The following is a 16,708-nucleotide window of genomic DNA, read 5'->3' as shown; positions in this document are numbered from 1 at the left end:
TCTGCTGGGAAAAGCAAAAGGCAATAAAGTACTAGAAAACTAAATAAGGGAATCTTGGTGCTGTTCAAAAGGTAGAATTGACTGATATGGCAGAGAGTGACAGGGTGTGTTACTTTTGCTGTGGTGGTCAGAAACATCCTCTTTGTGCAGTTGATGCCTAAATGATGATAAGAGGTCAGCTAGGGACTTCCCTGGTAGTCCAGTGACTAAGACTCTGCAGTCCTAATGCAGGGTACCGAGGTTCAATCCCTGGTCAGGGAAATAGACCCCACATGCTGCAAATAAAGATCCCACATGCTGCAACTAGGACCCAGTGCAGCCACATACATTTCTAAAAAATAAATAAAAACGAGGTCTGCTAACCAAAGTTTGAGAGAAGACATTTTCAGCAGAGGGAATAGGAAATCCAAAGGCCCTGCAAATGAAACAAGTTTAGCATGCTTGAGGAACAAAAAAGGACCAGCATGAGTGGGGTACAGTAAAGAAGTGTGTGCAGGGGTAGGGCAGAAGTGAGTGACCACACCATCGTGGTTATCCAGGACATTACTGCCTTTTTTGTACAGTTCTTCTGTGTATTCTTGCCACTTCTTAATCTTATCTGCTTCTGCTAGGTCCATACCATTTCTGTCCTTTATTGTGCCCATATTTGCATGAAATTTTCTCTTGGTATCTCCAGTTTTCTTGATGAAATCTCTAGTCTTTCCCATTCTATTGAACAGGGTAGTGAGGGTGAAAGTAAAAAGAAATGTAAGGATGTTGAGTATAATTTAAAGATAAGCAGAGAAGGCTTGCTGTTAGATTGAGGATAGGGAGGAATGGTGAGAGAAAACTGAAAAATGTTTCGTTTTTGTCCTGAGCAACTAGGTGGATGCTGGTGACATTTAATGAGATGTGGAAGGCATGAATCAGAACAGATTTATTTGAGGAAACACTCAAGGGTCTGTTTTGTACATATTTAATTTGACATGCCTACTAGATATTCAAGTTCAGATGTTGAGTAGGCAGTTTGATATATGAGTCTTGAAACCAAAGAAGTGGTTTGTGCTGCTACTGCTGCTGCTGCGGTCACTTCAGTCGTGTCCAACTCTGTGCGACCCCATAGACGTCAGCCTACCAGGCTCCACCATCCCTGGGATTCTCCAGGCAAGAACACTTGCCTGGAGTGGGTTGCCATTTCCTTCTCCAATGCATGAATGTGAAAAGTGAAAAAGTGAAGTCACTCAGTCATGTCCGACTCTTTGCGACCCCATGGACTGCAGCCTACCAGGCTCCTCCACCCATGGGATTCTCAAGGCAAGAGTACTGGAGTGGGTTGCCATTGCCTTCTCTGTGGTTTGTGCTAAAAGATACCAATTTGAGTGTTATAATCATATTACTAACATTCAAATGAGATTTAATGGGATGATAATGGAGTAAAAGTAGCTGTGAACCATGCCCACTTTAAGGGCTAAATCCTCAAAATAATGGTAAACCAGTTAAACTTGTATTTCATTGACTTATAACCCAGTTTTTGGTCATGCATATTGTCCATGAAGTCCCTATCCTTGATCATAATTTAAGCAAATCTTGAATTGGCAGTGCCTGCAGACATCTGGTAGAACACATAAAACCTCTCGTGGAAGAAACCAAAATTCTAGGCTTCAGGTTACTTTCACAAATGTTCGAGATACAATTTCCAGAACACAAAATTGCTGGGTACAAAACAAGGAAAGTAAGCAAGAGGCCACAGAAACAATAGAGAGCCAAATACAAACTCACAGACTGAAGGTCTCAGAATCACCAGATACAATTAAAACACTAATGCATCACATAGAAAGAATTGGTGAAGTAGTAGGTAAAAGAAATAATATGAAATGCAGAATGCAGAGCTTTTAAAATATAATATAGAAAAGAAATAATAAAGATTATGTGTTCTAAGTCACTTTAGTCATGTCTGACTCTTTGCAACCCCATGGACTGTAGCCAGCCAAGCTCCTCTGTCCTTGGCATTCTCCAGGCAAGAATACTGGAATGGGTTGCCATGACCTCTTCCAGGGGATCTTCCCGATTCAGAGATCAAACCCGCATCATCCAGCAGTGGCCGCAGGACTGGAAAAGGTCAGTTTTCATTCCAATCCCAAAGAAAGGCAATACCAAAGAATGCTCAAACTATCACACAGTTGCACTCATCTCACTCACTAGCAAAGCAATGCTCAAAATTCTCCAAGACAGGCTTCAACAGTATGTGAACCGTGAACTTCCAGATGTGCAAGCTGTATTTAGAAAAGGCAGAGGAACCAGAGATCAAATTGCCAATATCCGCTGGATCATCGAAAAAGCAAGAGAGTTCCAGAAAAATATATACTTCTGCTATTGACTATGCCAAAGCTTTTGACTGTGTGGATCACCACAAACTGTGGAAAAATCTTAAAGAGGTGGGAAGACCAGACCAGGTGACCTGCCTCTTGAGAAATCTGTATGCAGGTCAGGAGGCAACATAGAACTGGACATGGACCAACAGACTGGCTCCAAATAGGGAAAGGAGTACGTCAAGGCTGTATATTGTCACCCTGCTTATTTAACTTATATTCAGAGTACATCATGAGAAACGCTGGGCTGCATAAAGCACAAGCTGGAATCAAGATTGCTGGGAGAAATACCAGTATCTCAGACATGCAGGTGACACCACCCTTATGGCAGAAAGTGAAGGACTAAAAAGCCTCTTGATGAAAGTGGAAGAGGACAGTAAAAAAGTTGGCTTAAAGCTCAACATTCAGAAAACTAAGATAATGGCATCTGGTCCCATCACTTAATGGAAAATACATGGGGAAACAGTGGAAACAGTGTCAGACTTTATTTTTGGGGGCTCCAAAATCACTGCAGATGGTGACTGCAGTCATTCAATTAAGACACGCTTGCTCTTTGGAAGAAAAGTTATGACCAACCTAGACAGCATATTAAAAAGCAGAGACATTACTTTGCCAACAGAGGTCCATCTAGTCAAGGCTGTCGTATTTCCAGTAGTCATGTATGGATGTGAGAGTTGGACTATAAAGAAACCTGAGCACTGAAGAATTGATGCTTTAGAACTGTGGTGTTGGAAAAGACACTTGAGAGTCTCTTGGATTGCAAGAAGATCCAGCCAGTCCATCCTAAAGGAAATCAGTCCTGAATGTTCATTGGAAGGCCTGTTGTTGAAGCTGAAACTCCAGTACTTGGCCATCTGAAGCGAAGAACTGACTCATTTGAAAAGATCCTGATGCTGGGAAAGATTGAGGGCTGGAGGAGAAGGGGACAACAGTGGATGAGATGGCTGGATGGCATCACCGACTCAGTGGACATGAGTTTGAATAAACTCCAGGAGTTGGTGATGGACATGGAGGCCTGGCGTGCTGCCATTCATGGGGTCACAAAGAGTCAGACACGACTGAGTGACTGAACTGAACTGAATTGGCAGGCAGGTTCTTCACTACTGGTGCCACCTGAGAAGCCCAAAGATTATCAGTTCAGTTCAGTCGCTCAGTCGTGTCTGACTCTTTGCGACCCCATGAATCACAGCATACCAGGCCTCCCTGTCCATCACGAACTCCCAGAGTTTACTCAAACTCATGCTCATCAAGTCGGTGATGCCATCCAGCCATCTCATCCTCCGTCATCCCCTTCTCTTCCTGCCCCCAATCCCTCCCAGCATCAGGGTCTTTTCCAATGAGTCAACTCCTCGCATGAGGTGGCCAAAGTACTGGAGTTTCAGCTTCAGCATCGGTCCTTCCAATGAACACCCAGGACTTAACTCCTTCAGGATGCACTGGTAGGATCTCCTTGCAGTCTAAGGGACTCTCAAGAGTCTTCAACACCACAGTTCAAAAGCATCAATTCTTCGGCACTCAGCTTTCTTCACAGTTCAACTCTCACATCCATACATGACCACTGGAAAAACCATAGCCTTGACTAGACGGACCTTTGTTGGCAAAGTAATGTCTCTGCTTTTTAATATGCTGTCTAGGTTGGTCATAACTTTCCTTCCAAGGAGTAAGTGTCTTTTAATTTCATGGCTGCAGTCACCATCTGCAGTGATTTTGGAGCCCCCAAAAATAAAGTCTGACACTGTTTCCACTGTCTCCCCATCTATTTCCCATGAAGTGATGGGACCAGATGCCATGATCTTAGTTTTCTGAGCTTTAAGCCAACTTTTTCACTCTCCTCTTTCACTTTCATCAAGAGGCTTTTTAGTTCCTCTTCTCTTTCTGCCATAAGGGTGGTGTCATCTGCATATCTGAGGTTATTGATATTTCTCCTGGCAATCTTAATTCCAGATTGTGCTTCTTCCAGCCCAGCGTTTCTCACGATGTACTCTGCATATAAGTTAAATAAGCAGGGTGACAATATACAGCCTTGACGTACTCCTTTTCCTATTTGGAACCAGTATGTTGTTCCATGTCTAGTTCTAACTGTTGCTTCCTGACCTGCATACAGGTTTCTCAAGAGGCAGGTCAGGTGGTCTGGTATTCCCATCTCCTTCAGAATTTTCCACAGTTTATTGTGCCACACAGTTGAAGGCTTTGGCATAGTCAATAAAGCAGAAATAGATATTTTTCTGAAACTCTCTTACTTTTTCGATGATCCAGCGGATATTGGCAATTTGATCTCTGGTTCCTCAGCCTTTTCTAAAACCAGCTTGAACATCTGGAAGTTCTTGGTTCCCATATTGCTGAAACCTGGCTTGGAGAATTTTGAGCATTGCTTTGCTAGTGTGTGAGATGAGTGCAATTGTATTGTTGGCAAAGATTATAGCCAACATTATTTTCCAAAGATGGATGTGCCAAGATATCTTGTCCTACATGCTTCTTCTACAATGTGACCTTGCCATTCTCCCTTTCAAAAGGTAGTCTAATTCCCCTCCTTTTGATTTGTGCTGGCAATGAATAGAATGTAAGAGAAACGTGTGACCTGTAGATATAGTGGAAGTGATGGTATGTGATTTCCAAGGCTATCTCAGAAAGTACAGATGTACCGATGTAAGAGTCGGACCATAAAGAAGGCTGAGCGCTAAGGAATTGCCTTCAAATTGTGGTGGTGGAAAAGACTCTTAAGAGTCCCTTGGACTGCAAGGAGACCAAACCAGTTCATCTAAAGGATATCAACCCTGAATATTCACTGTAAGGACTTATGCTGAAGCTGAAGCTGAAGCTCCAGTCCTTTGACCACCTGATGTGAAGAGCCGACTCATTGGAAAAGACTCTGATGGGAAAGATTGAGGGCAGGAGGAGAAGGGGGCAACAGAGGATGAGATGGGTGGATGGCATCACTGATTCAGTGGACCTGAGTTTGAGCACACTCTGGGAGATAGTGAAGGACAGGGAAGCCTGCTGTGCTGTAATCCATGGGGTCGCAAAGAATTGGACACAACTTAGTGACTGAACAACAACAACCTCAGAAAGTATCATGCAGCTCACGTCTATCCCTTCAGATACTCTCTCTGACCGAGAGTCCTGACTGAGTCCAACTTTCCAGCATTCTCCACCAAGGCAATAGACGTGAATGAAGCCATTTTGGACCCTCCAGACCAACCCAGATGCCAGTTGAATACCACTGAGTGACATTAGACACCACGAAGAGTGAAACTATTACTTTGCCACACCCTGCTGGAACTCCAGACTTAACAGAATTGACAAGTATAACAAAAAACAGTTGTTGTTTTAAGTCACTAAATTTTTGAGGTAGTCTGTGATACAGCAACATATAATCAGAAGAAAGAGGATAGAATGTGAAGGACTAACATATTTTTAATTGAAATTCCAAAAGGAAAGAGTGATTAGAAAAGAAACAACTACCAAATTATTCAGAAATTCCACTCTTGAGTATATACCCAAAGGAAATGAAAACACAAACTCAAAAAGATGCATGCACCCCAATGCTCATAGCAGCGTTATTTAGAATTGCCAAGATGTGGAAGCAACCTAAGTGTCCATCAACAGATGATTGATTAAGAAGGTGTGGTATACATACACACACTGGAATATTACTCAGTCATGAAAAATAATGAAATTTTGCCATTCCCAACAACATGGATGAATCTAGAGGGTATTATGCTTATGTTACCATATGTTATCATGTACATGTGGAAGCTGACAAATAAACAAATGAATATACAAAACAGAAACAGATTCATAGATATAGAGAACAGACTTGTGGTTACCAGTGAGAAGAGGGTGAGGGGAGAGGAGAGATGTGGCTAGGGGACTGAAAGTTACAATCTGCTATGTATAAAAAGGATAGATTGCAAGAGTGTGTTGTTCTACAGCACAGAGAAATACAGCCATTATTTTGTGGTAACTTTAAATGGAGTATAATCTATAAAAACAAAAACAAAAACAAAAAAAAACGGTTGAGTTACCATATTGTACACCTGAAACCAATATGATGTTGTAGATCAACTATACTTCAATGTTTTAAAAAATCAGATAGACTTAACTCCAACTATATTTTTTAAAGTAAATGTAGATAAATTAAATGTATCAGTTAAAACATAAAAATATGGCTTCCCTGGTGGTCCAGTGGTTAAGAATCTGCCTGCCAATGCAAGGGACATGTGTTTGATCTCTGGTCTGGGATGATCCCACAGCCATGAGACAACTAAGCCCAGGCTCTCGAGCCCACCAACCACGACTTCTGAGCCTGCATGCTGCAACTACTGAAGCCCACATACCTAGAGTCCGTGTTCCACAACAAGAGAAGGCAGTGCAACAAGAAGCCCACACACCTCAAAGAAGACCCAGCCCAGTCCAAAATTAATTAGTTAAAAACAATTTTCAAAACAAAACAGAAAAATGTCAGACTTCCTTAAAAATTCGTGCAAACTATATATTGTTTATAAGAGACATACTTAAAATCTAAGGATCTAAGTTAAGTAGAATTGTTACCAAAAGAGTATGTGGGTAGGGTCCAGCTGCTCACTGCTCAAAAGCCAGTAAACAGGCCAGGCTGGTGGAAAGGAAAGTTTGCTTTATTTCAGATGCTGGCAACTGGTGATAGGAAGGGTGGCAAACATCTGTCCAAAGGCCAATCCTACAACCTCCCCGCCCCACCCCACCCCACCCCCACCGCCGACAAGCAGGGGGTGAGACTATTTATAGACAGAGTTGAGGGGGGAGGTTACATGCATAAACAGCACAGTCATCTCTAACAGGCATGTTCAGTTTTTCATCAGTGGTCTGACTAGCATCATCTTCATTGTTTTACGTACAGTTAATCTGCAGTTCTGGGCTGCACATATTCCCATTTCTTTGCAGTCAATTCTTGGAATTGTGGCAACTCAAGTCCTGGGTACAGTCTGGTGATCATGTAGTTAACTTCTCCACCTGGTGTTTTGGTATCTATAAGATAACTCACAGGATATGGCTCAAAATATCATCTATAGCCCTTGAGAAAGAACTAAAGGTCCTTGACAATGCTTAATGGCTACATTATATTATTTAGTCTCCTTAGACTGTTTTCCTTTGTTTCAGCATTTCTTACTTCTCTGATTAAACTTATTCTTTGACTAAAGTTCTTCACAAGCAAAAGGCAGGCAGAAGACATGGGGGGGGGGCAGGCAAGAATCATAGAGTCCCGCTCTGTTTCAATCCACCTTTTTCTTTGATACTCTTCAATCTTGAGGAGGAACAGATACTGAACAAGAGAGGCGATAAACTTTCATTGTACCTGGACAAACATTTGAAAATTACTAGACATATTAGGAGCCTGGTAGGCTGCAGTCTGTGGGGTCGTGAAGAGTCGGACACGACTGAGCGACTTCACTTTCACTTTTCACTTTCATGCATTGGAGAAGGAAATGGCAACCCACTCCATTGTTCTTGCCTGGAGAATCCGAGGGGATGGAGGAGCCTTGTAGGCTGCCGTCTATGGGGTCGCACAGATTCGGACACGACTGAAGTGACTTAGCAGCAGGAGCAGACATATTACAGTGAGTATAATATTCAAAATCCACCTTTGTACTGTTTTTTTTGTATTAATGATTAAAGCAGATGTACAATGTATGTTTAATAGGCTACAAACAGGCTGTTTTGGTTAGCCTAAAGTTCCAATTAAATCCTGTATTGACCAGAATGACTTTTTCATACCTCAATATGTGAATATTTTTTCCATAATTTTTCCCTTTTAAGTTGTAATTCTTTCCATAGAGAGTATTGATAATCAATATATTTTTCCAACATTGCCAGAGTGGTTCATTTGCCTGCTCTGGGTCTATCTATGTCCCTTGGTGCTCCTTTTTATGTATATATTTGCCTAGTTGTCCACGTCAGGGGAAAACTAATCAGGTATCATGAACAGGCTCAGAGGTTAATAGGGAAATGCTTTATAGGCCATACATTTTAGCATTCATACCCAATTGTTGCACAAACATTGTACATGTGCTTTCAGTAGTACACGTAAAGCCAGCAGTGCTACACATCATAAGCAGCTATGCTTTGTGACAACTTTACCAGACAGTTTTTCCATCCTGAGCACTGGTATCAAAAGTATGATTAGAAACAAAAAAAATGACTTTCCATTAGAAGTCTCTATTACCAAAATCAGATCAATATTCAGAACTTTGCTTTCTTAAGAGAGAAAAACCAATTTCAGTCTTGTATCAGGTTACTGTTAATAAAATCCATATACCTAATTAAATTTAGTCTAATCTTAATCCTGATAATGTACACAATTCTTTTTTTTTTTTTCAAAATTCCTTTTTCACAAACCTTTGGTCTCTTTCTAGATCCAAACAACTTTGTCCTGTATTTCTTCATCCAGAGACAAACAACTATAGGACAGAATTATTGTCATCATTTTTCCTCAACAAAATATCTCCATTCTTTATATCTTCTCTTTGTTGACAGCGCATATCCTACTTGCTTTACATACCAAAATATTTTGCTTATCATTTTTACACATCACAATTTTTAATCTTTGAAAATTTTAAGAAAACCAAGAAACAAGTGATTGAAATGTTACACCAGCATTTTCTGATTGGCAAACTTAAGAACATATTTCATAACTTCAGAAAACACGTTTTTTTCATAGCATAATTTTTCTTCAGTGGTACAACATGCATGTTTAATAAATCAAAAAATCTTAAGTTTCCCTCTTGGTCTTAACGAAAATACAAAAGTAGGTAATCAGTTTATAGATTATAACCAGAATAGCCAAATTATACATTCAATTTTAAAGCCTTTTTTCCTTGTTTTCTTTGTACAATTAACCCAAGGCTGAAGATCCAGGCAAAGTGGACTGTATTTGTCATTCAAGGACATGATAAGCATCAACTTCAAACTTTCTCCCAGGCATATTTTTGTTTTCCCAGGGTCTGAAAAAAAGTGTTTTGTCAAGTTAGCTTTCCCTACCTGTGTATGCAAAAAGAACAGGTTTTTTGAATTTCAAGAGTTTCATCTTAACCTGTTTTCTCCAGAGTGTAAAGAATACTGTAACCATACATTGTCCAAAAAAAAATTCGTCTTTCTTTTTTTAGCTATAAAGTCACAACTAAAATTTTTCTTAGTGAATTGAACCTGGGTTTCCCATTCTACATAAGACAACAAGAGTACCAATCATACAAATGGAATACACACCCACACACCAAATGACAGATCTGTCATAAACCCTTTCTGAGGGTGACTGGTACGAAGTCCCAAACCCAACACAAACGGTCCTCAGTGGTAGTCAAATGTCAGAACCAATTGGCAAAGTACCCAATTGGCAAAGTACCCAATTGGCAAAGTACCCAAATGACACTCGGTGGTCATAAACAGTCCTCAACAGCAGTCAGATATCAGGACCAATTAGCAAGAATGTCCAAAAGCACTTCATGCTCACAAACAGTCCTCAATGGCAGACAGACATCAAAACCAATTGGCAAAAATGCCCAAATAGCAGTCAGAGTTCATAAACGATCCTCAACATCAGATACATGTCAGAACCAACTGGCAAGAATGCCCAAACAGCACCTCATGTCCCAACAGTTCTCAACATCAAACACACATCAGAACCAACTGTCGAGAATGTCCAAACAGCACTATTGCTCACAAATAGTCCTCACAGCAGTCAGAATCAATTGACAAGAATGCCCAAATAGCACTAGCACTCACAAATGGGAAGGTTGCCCGTGTGCACACCGGTGGGCTTACCTGGTCTTGGAGCTCATCATCTCATCCCAAGTGCAAGCTTCCATTCCACCAAGGAAAGTGTAAGTTGGCAGTCAGTGCTGAGTAGGGTAGAAACAGGGAGGATCCTCAAGTCAAATGGCTTTTGCAACTGCTAGGAATGTCCCCCAAATCCCCTACCTGGGGCTAGCTAGCCATGAGCAGCAGGCTCATACATTGTCATAGCTATAGCTCTCCCCTGGAAGACCCAGGAATGCCAGGTGCCATAAAAGCACAGGAGCCAGCAGTGGCCAGCCATAGTCAGCAGTGGCCAGCCATAGCCAGCAGTAGACAGCCCCACTTTTGGCACCAAATCTGTCACGGAAAGGTATGTGGGTGGGGTTCAGCTGCTTGCTGCTCAAAAGCCAGTAAACAGGCCAGGCTGGTGGAAAGGAAAGTTTGCTTTATTTCAGATGCCAGCAACTGGGTGGGGCAAAGTGGAAGACGTTTGTCCAAAGGCCAACTCCCCAACCCCCCAACAAGCAGGGGTGAGAGCTTTATAGACAGAGTGGGGGTGAGGGTTCTACATGCAGAAACAGCATAGTCATCTCTAACAGTCATCTTCAGTTGGTCATCAGTGGTCTGACTAGCATCATCTTACTATTTTAGGTACAGTTAATCTGCAGTTCTGGGGTGCACTCGTTCCCATTTCTTTGTGGTCAGTTCTCTGAATTGCGGCAGCTCAAGTCCTGGGTACAGTCTGGTGATCATGTAGTTAACTTCTCCACCTGGTGTTTTGGTATCTATAAGAGAGCTCACAGGATATGGCTCAGAATAGTATCTATATCCCTTGACAACTTGTCCAAAGGAACTAAAGGTCCTTGATTATGATTAATGATTACATGATATTATTTAGTCTCCTTAAACTATTTTCCTTTGTTTCAGCATTTCAAACTTCTCTGATTAAATTTATTTTTGACTAAAGTTTTCCACAGGCAGAAGACATGGTGGGGAGGGGCAAGGATCATAGAGTCCTGCTCCATTTAGGAATGTAAATTTTAAAGCAAGAGTTGTGTAGAAATAAGGAGGAAATGTTATAATAATAAAACAGCCAATTCAATAGGTAGCTATACATTCTTAAGTTCAGTTCAGTTCAGTCGTGTCCAACTCTTTGCGACCCCATGAATTGCAGCACGCCAGGCCTCCCTGTCCATCACCAAATCCCAGAATTTACTCAAACCCGTGTCCATTGAGTCGCTGATGCCATCCAGCCATCTCATCCACTGTCGTCCCCTTCTCTTCCTGCCCCCAATCCCTCCCAGCATCAGGGTCTTTTCCAATGAGTCAATGAGGTGGCCAAAGTATTGGAGTTTCAGCTTCAGCATCAGTCCTTCCAGTGAACACCCAGGACTGATCTTCTTTAGGATGGACTTTTTGGAACTCCTTGCAGTCCAAGGAACTCTCAAGAGTCTTCTCCAACACCACAGTTCAAAAGCATCAATTTTTCGGTGCTCAGCTTTCTTCACAGTTCAACTCTCACATCCATACATGACCACTGGTAAAACCATAGCCTTGACTAGACGGACCTTTGTTGGCAAAGTAATGTCTCTGCTTTATAATATGCTACCTAGGTTGGTCATAACATTCCTTCCAAGGAGTTTTTAATTTCGTGTTTTAATTTTATGGCTGCAATCACAATCTGCAGGGATTTTGAAGCCCCCCAAAATACAGTCTGACACTGTTTCCACTGTTTCCCTATCTATTTCCCATGAAGTGATGGAACCAGATGCCATCATCTTAGTTTTCTGAATGTTGAGCTTTAAGCCAACTTTTTCACTCTCCTCTTTCACTTTCATCAAGAGGCTTTTTAGTTCCTCTTCACTTTCTGCCATAAGGTTGGTGTCATCTGCATATCTGAGGTTATTGATATTTCTCCCGGCAATCTTGATTCCAGCTTGTGCTTCTTCCAACCCAGCGTTTCTCATGATGTACTCTGCATATAAGTTAAATAAGCAGGGTGACAATATACAGCCTTGACATACTCCTTTTCCTATTTGGAACCAGTCTGTTGTTCCATGTCCAATTCTAACTGCTACCTCCTGACCTGCATACAGGTTTCTCAAGAGGCAGGTCAGGTGGTCTGGTATTCCCATCTCTTTCAGAATTTTCCACAGTTTATTGTGATCCACACAGTCAAAGGCTTTGGCATAGTCAATAAAATAGAAATAGATATTTTTTCTGGAACTCTCTTGCTTTTTTAATGATCCAGCAGATGTTGGCAGTTTGATCTCTGGTTCCTCAGCCTTTTCTAAAATCAGCTTGAACATCTGGAAGTTCACGGTTCACGTATTGCTGAGCCTGGCTTGGAGAATTTTGAGCATTACTTTAATAGCGTGTGAGATGACTCCTATTGTGTGATAGTCTGAGCATTTTTTGGGATTGCCTTTCTTTGGGATTGGAATGAAAACTGACCTTTTCCAGTCCTGTGGCCACTGCTGAGTTTTCCAAATTTGCTGGCATATTGAGTGCAGCACTTTCACAGCATCACCTTTCAGGAATTGAAATAGCTCAACTGGAATTCCATCACCTCCACTAGCTTTGTTCGTACTGATGCTTTCTAAGGCCCAATTGAATTTACATTCCAGGACGTCTGGCTCTAGGTGAGTGGTAACACCATCATAATTATCTGGGTCATGAAGATCTTTTTTGTACAGTTCTTTGGTGTATTTTTGCCACCGCTTCTTAATATCTTCTGATTCTGTTAGGTCCATACCATTTCTGTCCTTTATTGAACCCATCTTTGCATGAAATGTGCCCTTGGTATCTCTAGTTTTCTTGCAGAGATCTGTAGTCTTTCCCATTCTGTTGTTTTCCTCTATTTCTTTGCATTGATCGCTGAGGAAGGTTTTCTTATTTCTCCTTGCTATTTTTTGGAACTCTGCATTCAAATGGGAATATCTTTCCTTTTCTCCTTTGCTTTTTGCTTCTCTTCTTTTCTCAGCTATTTGTAAGGCCTCCTCAGACAACCATTTTGCCTTTTTGCATTTCTTTTCCATGGGGATGGTCTTGATCCCTGTCTCCTGTACAATGTCATAAACCTCCGTCCATAGTTCATCAGGCACTCTATCAGATCTAGTCTCTTAAATCTATTTCTCACTTCCACTGTATAGTCATAAGGGATTTGATTTAGTGGTTTTCCCTACTTTCTTCAATTTAAGTATGAATTTGGCAATAAAGAATTCATGATCTGAGCCACAGTCAGCTCCCGGTCTTGTTTTAGCTGATTGTATAGAGCTTCTCCATCTTTGGCTGCAATCTGATTTCGGTGTTGGCCATCTGGTGATGTCCATGTGTAGAGTCTTCTCTTGTGTTGTTGGAAGAGGTTGTTCGCTATGACCAGTGCATTCTCTTGGCAAAACTTGATTAACCTTTGCCCTGCTTCATTCCATACTTCAAGGCCAAATTTGCCTGTTACTCCAGGTGTTTCTTGACTTCCTACTTTTACATTCCAGTCCCCTATAATGAAAAGGACATCCTTTTTGGCTGTTAGTTCTAAAAGATCTTGTAGGTCTTCATAGAACCGTTCAACTTCAGCTTCTTCAGTGTTACTGGTTGGGACATAGGCTTGGATTACTGTGATATTGAATGGTTTGCCTTGGAAACGAACAGAGATCATTCTGTAATTTTTGAGATTGCATCCAATTACTTCACTTCAGACTCTTCTGTTGACCATGATGGTTACTCCATTTCTTCTAAGGGATTCCTGCCCACAGTAGTAGATATAATGGTCATCTGAGTTAAATTCACCCATTCCAGTCCATTTTAGTTCCCTGATTCCTAGAGTGTCAACATTCACTCTTGCCATCTCCTGTTTGACCACTTCCAATTTGCCTTGATTCATGGACCTAATATTCCAGGTTCCTATGCAATATTGCTCTTTACAGCATCAGACCTTGCTTCTATCACCAGTCCCATCCACAACTGGGTATTATTTTTGCTTTGGCTCCATCCCTTCATTCTTTCTGGAGTTATTTCTCCACTGATCTCCAGTAGAATAATGGGCACCTACTGACCTGCTGAGTTCGTCTTTCAGTATATTATAATTTTGCCTTTTCATACTGTTCATGGGTTTCTCAAGGCAAGAATACTGAAGTGGTTTGCCATTCCCTTCTCCAGTGGACCACATTCTGTCAGACCTCTCCACCATGACCCATCCGTCTTGGGTGGCCCCACACGGCATGGCTTAGTTTCATTGAGTTAGACAAGACTGTCGTCTGTGTGATCAGATTGGCTAGTTTTCTGTGATTATGGTTTTAGTGTGTCTGCCCTCTAATGCCCTCTCACAACACCTACCGTCTTACTTGGGTTTCTCTTACATTGGACATTGGGTATTTCTTTACAGCTGCTCCAGCAAAGTGTACCTTATAATGTAGTTTTAAATACACCAAGTAAAACTTGACATAATTAGAGAAATAGATAAATTTCCAATTGTTTTTAGAGACAGCTGATTTTAAAAGTATTGATGTCCCGATATGCAGATGACACCACCCTTATGGCAGAAAGTGAGGAAGAACTAAAGAGCCTCTTGATGAAAGTGAAAGAGGAGAGTGAAAAAGTTGGCTTAAAGCTCAACATTCAGAAAACTAAGATCCTGGCATCCGATCCCATCACTTCATGGCAAATAGATGCGGAAACAGTGGCAGACTTTATTTTTGGGGGCTTCAAAGTCACTCCAGATGGTGACTGCAGCCTTGAAATTAAAAGACCTTTACTCCTTGGAAGGAAAGTTATGACCAATCTTGATGGCATATTAAAAAGCAGAGACATTACTTTGCCAACAAAGGTCCATTAGTAAAGACTATGGTTTTTCCAGTAGTCATGTATGGATGTGAGAGTTGGACTATAAAGGAACCTGAGCACCAAAGAATTGATGCTTTTGAACTGTGGTGTTGGAGAAGACACTTGAGAGTCCCTTGGACTGCAAGGAGATCCAACCAGTCCATCCTAAAGGAAATGTCATTGGAAGCACTGATGTTGAAGCTGAAACTCCAATACTTTGACCTCATGATGAGAAGAGCTGACTCATTTGAAAAGACCCTGATGCTGAGAAAGATTGAGGCAGGAGGAGAAGGGGATGATGGAGAATGAGATGGTTGGATGGCATCACTGACACAATGGACATGGGTTTGGGTAAACTCTAGGAGTTGCTGATGGACAGGGAGGCCTGGCGTGCTGCAGCTCATGGGGTCACAAGGAGAAGGACACAATAGAGCGACTGAACTGAACTGATGTCCCGAACATCAGTAAAGAAGTTGACTCTTAAACAACACCAGTTTGAACTAAGAGGGTCAACTTAAATGAATGTATTTTTTAGTAGTAAATACTACAGTACTACACAGTCTGAGATTGGTTGCATCCTTAGATACCAAGGAACCAAGGATAGAGAGGGCTAACTATAAATTATACTCAGATTAATCCCTTTGTTTGTCAAGGATCAGTTGTAGAAGATTTGAACATAATTAACAAAGCACATCCAGGGACTTCCCTGGTGGTCCAGTGGTTGACAATCCATGTGTCAATGCAGGGGACATGGGTTCTACCCCAGTCTGGAACGATTCCACATTCCTTGGGGCGACTGAGCCCATGTACCACAACTACTGAGCCCATGCTCTAGAACCCATGCTCCACAACAAAAGAAGCCACTGCAATGAGAAGCCCACACACTGCAACTAGAGAGTAGCCTCCACTCTCCAAAACTAAAGAAAGCATATAAGCAGCAGTGAAGACCCAGAGCAGCCAAAAATAAATAAATAAAGTAAAAAAAAAATCACACCCAGCAAGTGCAGCTTTAACATTTTTTGAAGTTCACATGGAGTATTTAATAAAGTAGATCATATGCTGTGCCACAAAACAAGAAATTTTAATTCATTACAAATATATATAAGGTGTCATATATGTAAAATAGAAATAGATTATTGTATCTTGAGAAAGAGTATCTACAAAAATGTATACCAAGCATCATATTTAATGCTGATCCATTGAAAGCTTTCCTTTAGATATCAGGAACACATCACCACTTTTCATTATCATCACTTCTATTCAATACTGTACTGAACACTGAAGCAGTTAAAACACTGGAGTACCAGGGAAGTCCCTAACCAAGACCCTCTTGGAGAAAAGGAACAAGATTGGAGGAATTGCTGTATAACACATTGAGACTTATTTTAAAGCTATGGTAATGTAAGACCTGGACCATAAGGAAACCTGAGCACCGAAGAATTGATGCTTTTGAACTATGGTGTTGGAGAAAACTCTTGAGAGTCCCTTGGAATGCACAGAGATCAAATCAGTCAATCCTAAAGGAAATCAGTCCTGAATATTCATTGGAAGGACTGATGTTGAAGTTGAAGCTCCAATACTCTGGCCACCTGATGTGAAGAACTGACTCATTGGAAAAGATCCTGATGCTGGGAAAAACTGAAGGCAGGAGAAGGGGATGACAGAGGATGAGATGGCTGGATGGCATCACTGACTGGATGGACAAGAGTTTGAGCAAGCTCCAGGAGTTGGCAATGGATAGGGAAGCCTGGTGTGCTGCAGTCCATGGGGTC

At 41.4% G+C, this 16,708-nt stretch overlaps 1 protein-coding gene across 4 annotated transcripts in view; it reads left to right on the top strand.

The window, feature by feature from the left end:
* Window positions 1-16,708, top strand: part of F8 (coagulation factor VIII) — a 144,642-nt gene that overhangs the window by 86,689 nt on the left and 41,245 nt on the right. The gene's annotated exons all lie outside the window — the stretch shown is intronic.

Source organism: Muntiacus reevesi, chromosome X, assembly GCF_963930625.1.
Source record: "Muntiacus reevesi chromosome X, mMunRee1.1, whole genome shotgun sequence".
In the NCBI taxonomy this organism is placed as follows: domain Eukaryota; kingdom Metazoa; phylum Chordata; class Mammalia; order Artiodactyla; family Cervidae; genus Muntiacus; species Muntiacus reevesi.
This window is presented reverse-complemented; position numbering and strand designations above follow the sequence as displayed.